Here is a 15,723-nt window from a genome sequence, read left to right as displayed (position 1 = left end):
TACTGATGAGCTGTATCATGCAAAGTCATACAAGTTACTTAAAATACTTAAGACTCTGATTCTTCTTCTGTAAAGTGGGTATAATAACGTCTTTCAGTGTGTGTTAGTGAATTCTTGACAGACCTATGCTCGAAAACATGGACCTTCTCTTCAGTTTTTGCCTGAATACTGTGAGTTTGGGTCCCAATCTTAGAACTTGACCTTTTCCCTCCCCTCCAGATAACATGATCAGCTTTTCTTTGTCGGGTTCCTGAATGTCAAACTTGTAACGCCAACCATTTGCCACATAAAGGAGAAGATCTCATTTACTCCTAACAAATGAGTTCTCTTATAAAAAACAAAAACAAAAAACCAATATCAATGTCAAGTGAAGCAAATCTCAGCTGTGTGCTCCATCAGCTATCCAGACCTTGAGAAGCTTTGTGGTTCTCTGCTCAGTTAATATGTGTCTGACACCCACCTTTTCAAGTGAAGCCAGTGCAGTGAAGTCAGTCTGGTGCTGCACAGATGAGGTGAAGAGTGGATGGAGAGGCTCAGACTCACCAACTACAGTTGTTCCTTCATTTAGATAGTTGTAGAGTTCCCATAGAACTAGGAGTGGTCATTCAAAATGATCCCTTGCCACGGTAGTAGACTTTTTTTCTTTTTTTTTCTTTTATTTTTTAGCAATCCCACTGCCAACATGCCATTCTATTTAAATGGAAAATGCCACTGTGTATACTATTATTGTAATAAGGTACCTTGTCTCCAAGTCAGAAGTTAAGAAAGAGAAATGAAAGTTTTCAGGTCTCTTGGCAGCTGGGGCTCAGTCCTGTGACCTTGCCTTTGTTAACCAGATCATTTGTTTGGGGTCTTGACTCCTGAATGAGAATGGTGAGGATTCATTCATGATCACTTCGATGATGGCAGTGGCAGCATCATGTCACAATGCTATTAGGTTCACCTATGTAATACGATGTCTTCTCCAATTTCTAGAGGGAGTAGCAGGTGGTAAAGCCAGTTTTTGGTTTAGGAAAGTCTGGGATTTGTAGCTGCCTTTACAAATTTGGTGCTCAACAGACATGAGAGGTAACAAGGAGTTAATCTTACTAAGGAACTAAGATTACCTAGCGTACTTTCACTACCCACTTGTCCTCAGGTCTTCTCTGATTTAAGACAAGCATTTTTCATTGCTTTTGGCCATCAAGTAGAGTTCACTGAATCTATAATGATGATCGCAATATAAGCGATTTTATTAACCTGTCAGTTACTATACAACTTTCTTATTCTGGTCACATCCCAAATCCAGGAGGGTGGTGAAAATGCAAGACGGTTCTTTATTCCCAAAGTACTGAATTTCACATCATTCTTTCATGAATGGGCACAGGTATACTTGTATGTATATCTGGCTTATAAATCCTTAAGAATGTTGGTGGTTTACTTCATCAGAGGTTTATTATTATTGATTGAAATGTAAAAGTTAGGCCGGGGGTTGTGGCTCATGCCTATAATGCCAGAACTTTTGGAGGCCAAGACAGGCGGATCATCTGAGGTCAGGAGTTCAAGACCAGCCCAGCCAACATGGTGAAACTCCGTCTCTACTAAAAATACAAAAAAAAAAAAAAAAAAAAAAATTAGCTGGGCATGGTGCAGGCGCCTGTAATCTCAGCTTCTTGGGAGGCTGAGGCAGGAGAATCACTTGAACCCGGGAGGTGGGGGTTGCAGTGAGCCGAGATCGTGCCACTGCACTCCAACCTGGGTGACAAGAGTGAGACTCCATCTCAATAATAATAATAATAATTTAAAAGTTAGTTTGGGTAAGGCCGGGCACGTTCGCTCACACCTGTAATCCCAGCACTTTGGGAGGCTGAGATGGGCGGATCACCTGAGGTCAGGAGTTCGAGACCAGCCTCAACATGGAGAAACCCCATCTCTACTAAAAATGCAAAATTAGCTGGGCGTGGTGGCACATGCCTGTAATCCCAGCTACTCCAGAGGCTGAGGCAGGAGAATTGCTTGAACCTGGGATGCGGAGGTTGCCGTGAGTCGAGATGGCGCCATTGCACTCCAGCCTGGGCAACAAGAGTGAAACTCCATCTCAAAAAAAAAAAAAAAGTTAGTTTGGGTAACTATATGTGTATTTGGACATTATCTCTAAGACACTATTACTTGCATTGTTTCCTAGAAGTTCCCCAAATGTGTTATTGTGAGGAGACTACCCTAAAAATGGGTTCTGTGTTCATATGAGTTTTCAGAGAACTACATAAAATCTCTTTCTCTTAATAATCCACACTGTATATTAGCACATTAAGGATTTCACAATTTCTGAGAAAATGAGCTTACTTCACATCGTTTGACTCAGAGTTTTACAAATTTGCATGACTACAAAGACCCTTCCTGTAAAATAAAAACTATGGGACTAACACTTTATGAGATATATTTTGGGAAATGTTACCATAATATGCATTTTTCTATTGTATTTTTCTGCATCACATGTTTTCACCAACAGATGCACTGGGCTTACATGGGAGAAGAGCAGGTACTAACAGAGATATTCATTTGTAAGTCAATTCATTCCAGTGGTCCTTCCCCATGGTGACAGTCTCCCATGCAGTGTAGGGGCAGGGAGAAGTGCTTTTCTTGTTATATAAAAGGATCAGAAACTTATTTCTTTACCTACATTTACCTACAGTCTTTGATGAAGCCTTCCTTGGCACAAATTTATACCTTTAGACATAGGTCCAGATTGTTACTGTCTTCATAGATTTAATTCACTGATTATTTTAACCAAAGAGGTCTCCAAAGTGATAAGATAATGAGATGGCTTCACAAATAATGTAGAAAACTGAAACCTCTTCTGGTAAAAATACAAAGAACTGTATGAAAATGATACACACCAAATTCAGGATGGTGGTTACTGCTGCCAGGATGTGGGAGGTGGTCAGGAAGTGATACACAAAGGAAGGCATGGCAGGTGTGCTCCTGGGAAACACTATGAAACCCTGAGGGTTGAGCCCAGGGCAGCCTTCAGGAATGCTCTCAAGAAAGACAGCTGTGAGAACATGTGGTGTTTGGTTTTCTGTTCCTGTGTTAGTGTGCTGACCATGGCACATGTATACCTATGTAACAAACCTGCACGTTCTGCACATGTATCCCAGAACTGAAAGTATAATAATTAAAAAATAAAAAAATAAAAAAAAAGAAAAGAAAGACAACTGTGAAAGAAAAAGGGAAGAAGAGAGAGGGAGAAGCTGAACTGTAATACCTTTGCAAAACTGCCTTCAACCTAACTCTCGGCCCTTCAGAGATGTGTCCAGAAACCAGGCAAGAGGGTCGGGTATTTGTACCCCTGTGTCAACCAGTCATTGGAAGTGAGCTACTCCTGGAGAGGAAGAGAGATAGGGTGACCTTGGTCAAGGCAGCTTCAGCTGAAAGCAGCCAACCCGCCAGGCAACTGTGGAGTGGGTGTCTGGGTTCTGAAGTGGGAATCTGGTAGCATCACTCTATGCCCTTCAGAGGATTTACCACCACTGGCAAATTTGTATTTTTTTAAATACAACATCTATATTTTATCAATAAAATTTATTTTCATGCATGGTTATTCTTACCTTATTCTTTATATCTTGTTATTGTCTTCAATCATGCAAAATAAATTTTAAGAAAAAAATGTTGAAAGAATACATTTATCATGAAGAAATTTCATGCAGTAATGCTTCAAATCATTCCAAATCACTGGGAAAAGAATACGTTCTGCATGACTGACTCTTCTAGTTGAAAAATTTACCTAAGTGCCAAGACTTTTAAACACTATTTTTAAAGGAAATCTTACTAAAATCTTGCTCATATATCCATATCTTAATGAAAAGGATGAAATGTGCATAATAGAATCTTTCCTTGATGAGTAAATGTTTTTATTAGTTTGGGTCCTCAAATATACTTTGTAGAAACTCGTCTTATCTCCCCCTCACACACAATTAATCTTTGTTTCTCTACTTGTATTCCAGCCAAACCCATTCCCCTTTTTGGCTTTTAAACTTTTTTTTTTAATTGGAATCACCATTCTCAAATTCCCTTAGGTTTGTAATCCAGAATCAACTTTACCTCTCAGCCACTCCTTCACTTTTGCATCTAGTTAACAAATTGGTCAACAAATCCCACAAGTTCTGCATCTTCACTACCTCTAGCATCTGCTCTCTCTTTCTATTCCCTGGCCATAAAACCTCTAACTGGACTAGTACATTGGCATCTAAATTAATGTCTCTAGTTGAAACTATCAGACCAGTCTCCTACAACTCAACTCTGATCATGTCACTTCACTACTTAGAATTCTCAGTGGCCAGAAGCTAGACAGTAAGGGCCCTTCCTGTCCACTGTTGTCTTACTTTGTCTCACTGTTGTCTTACTGTTGCCACTGAACTCTCCAGTTTCTCCTCCCACTATTTGTCCCTAAGCACATTAGTTTTATCCATAAGTGCATAGTTTATGCTTTTTCAGTCTTTGCTGTTCCTATAATCTGTGGGCTCCTAAAGGCAGAGGAAAGCCTACATACCAAAATACTGAGAACAGAAGGGTATTTAGTTTAAGAGAGTAGGCTCTGGAACCAGCCTCCATGGTTTACTTCTGTCCACTTACTAATTGTATGACTTTGAGTATGTTACTCAATTTCTTTCTGCCTAAGTTCCTCATCTGTAAAATGAGGACAGTAGCATCTGCATAAGACGTTGTGAACTAAATGGTTCATAGATGGAATTGCTTAGAAGACTGCCTGGCTTGTAATAAGCATTCTATACATTTTGTCTATTATTATTGCTTTTGTTCAGGCCAAATTAAAGTCTTCACTGGCACCTACTTTTATATAGGATCTTTTACTGTAGCACCATGATGCATTGTCCTTTTAAAGCCATTTGCTGATTTGCTACTTGCTAATTGTATGTCTGGTCCCAGATTTTTTAATTTGGTGATTCCTTCCTTTCCTAATTCAAGAAATGTATTTTATCGAAAGTCACAGAAACCAGTGCATGCAAGCTTGATGTTTACTGAATGGCTCCAACAGGTAATCATGCCAATATCTAAGAACAGGAAATTGCAGACAGCTAGGCCACATGGGATTAGGCTGAAACTTCTGTCTGTTCTAGGCCATTTCATGCTGTTTTAGTCTGCTTCTGAGTTCTTTCCCTAGTTCTCGTAGCAGACTGACTTTCTCTGCTCAGTTTTGCTGTTTCCCCATATTCTTCTTGCACATGAGTGGATTGAGTTTGCTAAGACACTGATTACTGCTTGGATATCACTTGGCTTTGCATCTGGGCTTCCTACAACTAACAAACACAGTCTTTTGGTATCTGAATTCCAAATTCTTAGGAAGTAGTATTTTACTGGCTCAGGTGGAATATGGTTTGGTTTCCTAGATTAAGTGCCCCCTTCTATTTCAGTTGCTGTAATCAAAGCTATAGCTTTATCTGATTCAAAGATAATAACTTAGAATATCCCTCCTATAGCGGCAGTGGGTGGGGAATATTACCATTACCAAAGATGGGCATAGGCAAAGTGCAGATGCCACAAAATAGGCATGGATCCTGTCACCGTCTTTACTGGAGTAAGATATATCTTAGTGTATTCTTGCAGAATGCCTGCTTTCTTTACTCTCTTTTGCCACTCCAGAAGCACTAAAGAATACCAGGGAAAACCTATTGGTACCAAGTATTTTGAAATCCACTCTTAATTTCATGGATGTTTTCCAGAACAGACCTACAAGTCTTAAGGTGGTTTCACTCAGCTTTCATGGGTTAAAACAGTCTTGAGAAAGCTCCTGGTTCTCAGTAGAGTCTGACTTAAATTGAGGCTTAATGCCACTGTATATTACATTCCTGAGCCACATGTTTGTTATAAATGCAGTCTGGTGACTTTTTACTCTTGAGGGCAGCCACACTCCAATAAAGGTTTGGTCTTCATGACATAAGGTGAAGTTCAGTGATAAGAGTTAGCTGATAACATTTGAAATTATTGAATTTGGAATCCAAGTAAAGAAACAGCTAATAAGGAATATATCTTTATCCTTTTATTCTAAATTCTCAGAATTAGCTTCCATGTCACCCATTTTCCCCAGAAAATCAGCCAACTCTTCTAACCAATTTGTGTGTCACAGGTGTTAGAGAAGGGTACTCTTTTGGCTCTATTTCTCATTTCATTTCATTTTCATTTGTTGGGGCATTTATAATTAAGTTTACCTGCCCTTCCCCAGAAGGCAATTATTGGTTTAGATTGCCTTATAATTGTCTCAGGTCTTTAATGGCTTCGCTGATATTTAGCAGTGTTGCTCCTGTTTCCTCTTTTATTTTAAACCATTTGTCCTTTTTGTTTTACCCTGACATTGATCTGTGTTGTTCCTCTCTGCAAACAAAAGAACCAACATCCCACATTGCATAAACATTTGTGTCACACTTTCCTCTCGAAATTAGTATTCTTTTAAACTGGTTAACACATTTGTACTGTCTCTGACACCTTTAACTATGACAACTATGAAACAAAATAGTGAACAGTGAACAAACACATCACTGAAAACCGATTAGATTAATTACTATTCGGGACAGTGCTTAGATTAATTATTTTGTTTGTGTAGTATGTTCGTTAAGTGGTTGCCTGATTGCTGCTTAGAAGATTGATTGCTTCTTACATTTACCTTGTGGTTTCTGTGGGGAAAATATCTTTTAGGATTCATCACTTCTCAAAGCCCAGGGGGCTTTGTTGACATGAGAATTCTCCAGTAAAGCTGTAAAATGGAGAACCAACTGAGGAAAATGTGTTCTTTAAATAAACACCTACAGTGGTGGCTAGAGTAGCCATCAGATCTGTTTAACATCAGGAGAAACAACTGATGATAAAATTGAGTTAATACGAACTATACAATCTGAAAACCCAGCACACCAGTTGGATTGTAAAATTGAGGTGAATAAGCACTTACCAAGATTTTCTCTGTATCCAGTAAGCTAAAATAACAAAGTCTTGGTGACTTTGTGCTCATTTTACCTCTTGACTGTCATGTACCTCACTTCCCAGTAGCAGCCGCATGAGGACTGCTGCTGCTACTGCTGTTTGAGTCTGCCCTGGCAATGGGGCTCAAGAGCTCCCCGGGCTCCTTCTGAAGAATCCACACCACTGCCCTTTGAGGCGCTTGCCTCGCTGTAGGAAACTTCATGGGGTTATGTGATGCATAAGAGCATGCATTATCTACTGTGTTCAAGGGGTGACTGCCTGCACTAGGAAAGGATTTACGATAATAGGATTTTGTGCAATGGGGAATCGTAACAAATTTAAATAGAAGAGTACTTTTGAAAGAAAAAAATGAGTTAAGGATTAAAAATAGAACAGACTTTTGTTTAGTGAAAGACTGAGCTAATCTCTCCATTTGGGGACACAAAAATACATTGCTTGCCCATGATTGTGTATTATACCTATCTGTGACTTTGAATGCTTATGGTGGTATTAGACTCACAGTTTTAGTATCCAAAGAGGCTTCATACATCCCTGCCAAAAATACTGTACCTTTGTCCAGAAGAGAAAGACTAAAGAATCTTTCTATGTTTCTAGTCTTTTGACCTTAATATTTGTATCTATTAATTATATTCATAAACAACTACAACACGATTACACAAAATACTTAGAAGTAGGGCACTGAAAATACCTAGGACTTTTAATACTATAGATTAAAACTAAGGAAGCATTATAACTAATATGCATCCCAGCAAATGAGAAGGAAATAACCAAAATAGTAAAATAATTAAAATAAAAGTTGCCTCATGTTTTAATCAGTCTTCCCTCTGTAGCTTGAGATTTCAGAAGGTAAGCTATTTACAAACATAAAATGTTTTTAGCATTTAAAATCATCTTGAACTTAAGATTATTAAACATCGTAACCATCATGTCATTATGGCAAAGATAGTTTTCCTCCATAAAGACACAGTCATTGCCCAAAGGAGAAGCAGCCAAGAGCATAGGTATTAGGACAGTGATAAATCAGAGGATGAGAGATGGAGCAGTTGTTTGTGATTTGGTTGGCTTTCTACAATGGTGCAAAGACTGAAATAAAAGGAAATGCATTAGCCCAGATGAAAATATATTTAAGGCCTTTTTGATTAAGTTCTTCTTTTCCTGCGTGACTTGAAAGCTGAAACTCGATGAGAATTAATTTTTTAAACATCTTTCTTTCTCATTAACTGCCCTTTTGTCTCTTTGAAGATACCTCTCTATGTTCCAGTCAAATACAAAATTCTAGTAATTCAAGTTTTTCAACTTACCACCCACATTCCTGGATTCTAACAGACAGTGGGGCTGAGACTATTGTGGGGATAAAGTTGCCTATATAACAAGTTTTCTCTGGTTTGAAAACTTAAGTTCAGCATATTTAGAAATAGCCTGGAATCTTGAAAAATGAGTCCTGTTTTTCATAGCATCCCTGATACCTTCCTTTCTTAGCCTATTCACACATAATTGTATCTTTTACAACTAAAACCTATTCTATTAAAATGAATTGCTTATAGTTATTATTATACTTAAAATATAACTGTTTTGAGAAAGTTGAAAATATGTGTTTGGAACCTCACTGGGCTGTTCATAAGCTATTGTCTTAATTGTAAAAGCAACAAATTCAATGCATCTGTAAGAATGTGATTTTAAGCTAATGAAACTAGTTTTCATGTGTTGTTTATTAAAGTTATTACATTACTTTATGGTCACATCTCAAACATTCTCTGTAATTATTTGATGGCTAAATGTGGCTGTCCTTTTAAGAGGAAAATGACATTATTGATCCATTGTTACTCCCCACCCACAATTTACTTTAATTGTCTTTTCCTCTTATGGGCCATGAGCTTCCCACTGGCCTCTCAATTTCCTCATGTAACCAAAGATATCTCTCAGAAGCTGGTAACCAGGGTGGTGAGTACTTGGTGTTTTCTGGAGCTATGAACTGCTAACTGGACTCATTCGTTCAGTCAGTCCATCAATGAGTAAATGTATTTATGCACTATTGAACACTTACACAGATTCTACACCACATAATTTTATTTTCTGTATGAATAGATGGCATAACTCCTGTTTTCAGAGAGCTCAAAATTTTGTGAGAGGACCTGCAAAGGAGCAAGCAATTAACATAAAGAGTATTCGAAGTTAGCGTAACAGAGCCCAGAGAGGTAACAGAAGGTGTCCCAAGGGAAGACAGAATACGAGCTCTCAGAAAGGAAGAGCTAAGGGGAGGATGTCCAGGCAGAGAATGCCGCATTTGCAGGCAGTTGCAGAGAGAACCTTGCTCCAGTAGTTCCATGAGCCTGGACGGGAGGAGAGGAGAGAGCGGGAGAGGAAGACAGGGCAAGGAAGCCATTGGGGAAGGCTTTGGAAGCCATTCATTTGGCATTTACCCTGCAGAAACTAGAGAGCAAATGAAGGATTTAATCAAGAGAATGACTTCTGTCCAATTAGTATCAAATTCTAACTGAATTAATCAGCCATACTTTATGCCCTTCCTATACCTGTCAAAATGTCCAAATTGTTATTTTTTTTTATTGTCCAAACTGAGCTGGCTTCCATTTCTGACAGATTTGACTTTGAAATGTTTTTGCTTATCTGACAATATGGAGATTTTTCTTTCTGGTCTGAATCTCTGACTGCTATTTTCCTTCCTCAACTACCTGCTGGAAATCTTTTATCATGCTAAATTAGAAAGGTAAATATGCTCCAAAAAATAATGGTAAACAATATTAAAAAAGAGATTATGTGCTATTTATATGATATTAACTACCTGCCTTTATCGTCGTTTGGACTGAATGAACCAGTTTAGAAACCAGTTTAAATCATAATTCATAACATTCAAAATAGAAAAAATCTTAGGAGGTCCTCGTGGAAACATCACTGAAATATATTTTTGTTAAAAGTATCCCAAGACTGTAGAACAGCTAGATCTAGAGAAATATTTGAGAAAAGTAGGCCTTTTGATATGTGTCCTTCCAAATATTTATTTTGTATTTTAAGTATAGACTGGAAAATAAAAAGAATGCCTTTCATCTCTTTAATATTTTGCCTCAACTTCGCAGTCAGCTCTTTGGAACTAGAGGATTTACTTCTTTTTTCTTTAAGATAATGAAAAGACCAAAACCTATCAATATGGTCATTTTGTATATCTTAATGAATAGACTGAAATGCTACACAGCGGCTCCAGTCACCTGATTTGGAATTGATTGTGAATATATCCAAAAATATGCAGCCAATTTGATCCCTGCATGTAGATGGGGGTCTATGGATGGGCACTGTGTGGGGGGATTAGAACCCTCTTTGCATGGACTCCAGCTGAGAGAACCCTTCCACATGTTAGCCAGAGACCCAGAGTAGGGGTAAGCAAATGTCCTGCAGAGGCATGGCAGAGAGCAAAATCACAGATGCAGCTTGCTAGAATTTCCCACAATCAAAATATCTTATTCTTCCAATGACCTCAGCAATGAAAAAGTATCCTACATTTCCACATTAATAATCCAGTTTTCCTTTTCATGTTTCTCCTTTGTTTCAGGAGCCTCAGGCCTAGGGTAACCCAGAAAGCCTTCTTTCCTCTAAGGTTATTTTATTATTTAGGACATCATCGGTGATAATAGGAGCTCCTTTCCCATTTTAAAATTTTGGACATGTAGGATTAAAACATTATATGAAAGACATTCTAGGGTTAATCACTAAACCTACAAATGGCATTGGCAGTCTTGCCCTGTGTAGATAGGATCATCTATGTTTGGGTTTATGGGATGAGTATCATTAAACTGAATGCTCTTACTTGGATTATTATTTTTTATTTAATGTTTTGCCCAAGGAAAGTCTTATTAAGTGTTTTAATGGCTCTAAGAGTTGTTGGTTTTTTTTTTTTCATTTTATTAGTGGTTGAGAAAAAAAAAAACCCATGATATTAGTAAAACTAATTGTCACTACATTAAAATAATGCAGGTTTATCTCTGAATTAAAGCATGTTACTTTATCTACTCAGACAAGTGACCCCAAAAAACCCACCTCTATAATAGACTCCTTAAATTGCATTTTATTAAAAAAAATAAAAGAAGTTGGAGTATAAACTTAGATCCTTTTTAATGGCATGCATAAGCATAGTTTATAATAACAGCAAACACTCATGGCAATTTGAACATGCCAGCATTCTTCCATGTATTAATTTCCTCACAAGATACCTGTTTTAAGGTGGCTTCTATTATATCCTGATTTTCCAAATGAGAAAACTGAGGCATGGGAATTAAATAACTCACTTGAGTTCATAAACAAGGAAGTGGCAGAGCAGGATTTGAACTCAGGGCCCATCTCCACAGGGTACAATTGGCCACTTCACTGAATGCCTTTGACAAGGGAGAGAGTTCAGATTCCACGCAGTCAGCCCACTTTGGCAGGCGTGATCTTGAGGAACAGACTTTGGTCTGACAGTGTAGCCATCTTCATACAAAGAGAATAAAGTCTTTTTGTTGTTGTTGCTGTTGTTGTTATTATTTGTTTTAATCCTTGGAGAAAGGAAAAAAAAGTAAGATTAGAGAGAATGCATGTGTTACCTGAAAAATCCAAAGGGAAAATGGAAAATAAAGTAAGGCAATAATTTAAAGGAGTCCTAAAAATTAATCAGCTCTCTAATGGGGATGACCAAAATTTGATTGATATTAGAGGCAGGAAAGTAAATTATTAGAAAATGCTGGCTTAAGAAATGCACTGTAAAAATGGTTGGGTTTAAAAATCATAAAACCATTACGATTGTAAGTACTTTATTATTCCAATTTTCTTTTCTATTTTTGTGCTATGTTTTTTTCCAGTATATTTTTATTCAGTCAAAGCTCCAAAGCAGTTTGTAATGTAAAACTTCAAACTGTTTCCATCTGCATTACTGGCTCTTTCACACTAAAGTGCCCACTAGATCAAGGTAGCAAGTGTGTTCATTGGAAAAAGCTCGGTGCTATAAATAACAGGAATAAATTGACAAGGTTTCCTGAAAGGATCACCAGTGTTAGGAAGCATGTGTAAGGCATGAAATGTAACACACCTTCAATTTACTAGCCCATATAATCATCAAAATTAGACTTAGGAAATATCTTTAAAATCATTTAGTTTAACTCTGAACTTATTATTTTGGATAATTTTCATTGATATAAATCCAGAACCTATTAGAACTCATTTTTTAGGTTGTTTCCCTCAAGCTCTTCTCTTTAATTTTCCTTCCTAAAATATTATTCTGCTGGGAATGAATAATTTACATTTGCTACTTCTGTTTTACCCTCATTATATGTTCCCCCCGCCCCGCAAGATAAAATCTCCATCTTACTATTTGCTTTGTTCAAATACCAGTCAACTATTTCTCTCTAGTATGTGAGATGTGTGTGACGCAGATGACATATATCTTTCGCAGACTGATTTCTTTTGATTAGGTCTCTACTTTTCTTCTTTAAATAATTATTAAAAATCTTTATAGTTTTCTGTATATCTTGGGTCATAAATAGATTTCAGCATTCTGTTATTTTAATTATAATCCTACTGATTCAGAGTCCAGAATAAGTCAGAAACTTGCTAAAAATACTGAGCTAGGTGAGAGGGACACCACAGAGCTGAGATAGTACAAATGGTTCATTCTCTTCATTTGAATGCAAATTATAGGTTATCTAAAATATGACTCTGGAATGCACAAGAAGACACACACTGAAAATTAAAATTTTGGCCATGTCTCTTCATGATAGTAAACAGTGATTGAAAAGTGAAAATACTCATTTGATCCTCTCACGATACTAGTGTTCTGTGATAACATCGTATAAAAATGAATGAGCTTTTTGTTCTCCCAGCTTTCCAGATATCCTACTTGAACTGACCTTGAGAAGAGTGATTTTTGCCAGTACAAACTCTAAAGAGGCTTTGGCGAATGGAGAAAAGATGATCCTCTTCTCGCTGGCTACTTTCTGGGGCTGCTTTGGGACTTCTTTTCACACTCCACAGAAATAAAATGTAGGGACAATGGGATCCCCATTTCACTCTGATGTTCTACAGCAGGCAGAGGATCTACCCTGCCACCAACAATAGCTGTAGTCATGACAACAGCCTTCATAGCATGATATTCAGTTGTAGCATCAGCAATAAGACAAAAGAAAGTCCTGGAGTCACGTACCCGTAGAAGCATCTGTCTCTGGCTTTTGGTCAGGGTCTTCCACAGCAGTCACTACCATCATTACAAACCATGTGTTTCAAGAACACATTACTTTTGAGAATGCCAGGGCTGAGTTACTCCTGTTTGACATTCTCCCACCTAGCTTCTCTAGGCTCCGGAATAAGAGCATCCCCACCATTATTACCAAATAATACTATTGTCAAGATGATGATGTTTAGAGATCCCAAGAAATCAGTCAGGTGAGTACTCCCCTTCTACACCACACACATACGACTCTGGTTTCTTCTGTTGGCATTTCTGCTGCTTCTGTTGCCTGACAAACCTGATAAATGAAAGCCACTGATTCAAAGCCAATATTTTACACAGAGAAAGGAGATTCCAGCTGGGACTACTCACCAAGGTTAGTTCATAGGCAAGAGAAAAAAGCAAGGAAAAGGATCTAGAGATCTTGGTGAACTAAAGCTGCAGCCCAGGTAAGTACATCTGAAGACTTGTACAGTTATGATGGATCAGAGCCCAAAGAAGTAGGAGTGCTGTTGATATTACTCGTTCTTTAATTCATTCATTTTTAAAAATTATTTATTCTTTAATTCATTGATCCAGCAAATGTTTACCAGGTCCTGGGTCCTGTACCAGGTACTATACTAAGTACTGGAGATATGAAAATGAACAAGGTAGACATAATCCCTGCCTTCATGTAATGGATAGTCTAGTAGGGAATAAAGATGTTAGACAAACATAAAAATGATTATTTAGTCACAACTATGATAAATGCTTTGTAAGCATCTAAGATTTTCTTAAAATACCAGACAACTTCCAGTAGCCAATTTAATAACAATAAGGGAATTTGTTAACATCAGGTGGAAAATGCTGGCAGTTAAAACTTTTTGTCTGCATGTTTCACAGGATTAAAAAAAAAAAAAAAAGCTCTTCAGAAGATTTTAAATATCATAATTAATATTTTACTTTCAAGCCTGTTGTTGATTTTAGATGATAAATTTGCTATTTAAAAAGATAACTAGGGCTGGGCGCGGTGGCTCACGCCTGTAATCCCAGCACTTTGGGAGGCCGAGGCGGGCAGATCACGAGGCCAGGAGATCGAGACCATCCTGGCTAACCCAGTGAAACCCCGTCTCTACTAAAAATACAAAAAATTAGCTGGGCGTGTGGCGGGCGCCTGTAGTCCCAGCTACTCGGGAGGCTGAGGCAGGAGAATGGCGTGAACCCGGGAGGCGGAGCTTGCAGTGAGCTGAGATCGCACCACTGCACTCCAGCCTGGGCGACAGAGTGAGACTCCGTCTCAAAAAACAAAATCAAAACCAAAAAAAAATCGATAACAACTATATTATAAGACATCGTTTGTGAATTCCACATTCTAATATGTAAGGTAAACACAAAGTTTGTATGAGGTTCTCTGTCCGGGCAATGTTAACTATAGAAAAATTACATTCTAGGAGTTTCCTCTGATTGAGGAAAATAAGATACACCTTAAAATAACCACAAAACAAGAATATGAGCTAAGGCCCTTGGCAGTTAATGTACCTAAGTGCTGTTTACATATTTTGAAGCTAAACGTTACAAAGACTTTTTCTGATTTATATATTTACATTAAAAGTCTTTTACATTAAAAGTCTTATAAAGGTATTTTTCAAAGCCGTTACACATGTAGTAACACAATTAGTAAATCACATGAAATCTGAATGACTTTAGAAAGACAGGGACACATGAGTGGAGACTGGGAGGACGACTAGGTTCACTACTTAGGGAGGCCAGAATGGAGTCCTTTGTGGGTAATGAGGGCAGTTCAGGGAGAAGAGGGCAGTAGAAAAGATATTTTGTCACAAAAGATTAAAATGTGTCAGGGAGACAAGCATAGGTCAGTTGGCTAGTATAGAGATTTATTTTATTGTTATAAAACAGAATATAAAAGTAGGTTGGGGTCTAACTATTGTGGACTTCGAGTGATCAACGAAGGAGTTTATATTTTTTCTGATATTTTATGCCATTGAAGGTTTTAGGGCAAGGGATTGCCATGATCAAAGTAGAAGAATCAGTCTGGCTGCAGCCCACATAATCATGGTGACATAATAAATTGTAATGACTCAAGGTAGTAGCTGGAAATTGAGAAAGAAATACATGAATTAGAAGGTGTTGAAAATCGCTTATGTTGACTTGAGACAATGGTATTCATCTTTTCTGTGAGTGTATTTGTCTTCTGTTTAGAAAAAGACAAAGCAAATGAAAAACAATCTCTTCATTCACCCCCAGAAAGGGGTTGGGAAAGACAAATAAAGGGTTATTCATAATCTGTTGGTTACCATCTGTTGGTAGTGGACAGAGATGAAACACTTTTTCGCTGGTGCACAACTTTATTCTTAGCCGTGAACATCTGTAATTAGAGGAACCACCATAGTGATGACTGAATTGAGAAATCAGTCCATTAGAGGATCTGGTGGTAAAGGAATGGAAATCATTATCTAGCACAAATAATGCAAAGTTGGTCACTTACTCATGTGTGAGTTACTGTGCAAACAATTCTGATAAAAGAGGGGGGAAAAGCTATGGAATCCATA

The 15,723-nt window shown here is 37.8% G+C and overlaps 1 protein-coding gene and 1 long non-coding RNA gene across 16 annotated transcripts in view; one reads left to right on the top strand and one right to left on the bottom strand.

Annotated features, from left to right (window-relative positions):
- The window catches only part of NTNG1 (netrin G1), a 346,490-nt gene that overhangs the window by 107,553 nt on the left and 223,214 nt on the right, over positions 1 to 15,723 (top strand). The gene's annotated exons all lie outside the window — the stretch shown is intronic.
- Positions 11,025 to 13,154, bottom strand: LOC112204772 (uncharacterized). Its single transcript, XR_002938539.3, has 2 exons — positions 12,858 to 13,154; positions 11,025 to 11,510 (listed from the first exon to the last, which is right to left on the bottom strand). It is a non-coding gene; the product is annotated as an uncharacterized LOC112204772 (long non-coding RNA).

This window comes from Pan troglodytes, chromosome 1 (genome assembly GCF_028858775.2).
Source record: "Pan troglodytes isolate AG18354 chromosome 1, NHGRI_mPanTro3-v2.0_pri, whole genome shotgun sequence".
Classification (NCBI taxonomy): domain Eukaryota; kingdom Metazoa; phylum Chordata; class Mammalia; order Primates; family Hominidae; genus Pan; species Pan troglodytes.
This window is presented reverse-complemented; position numbering and strand designations above follow the sequence as displayed.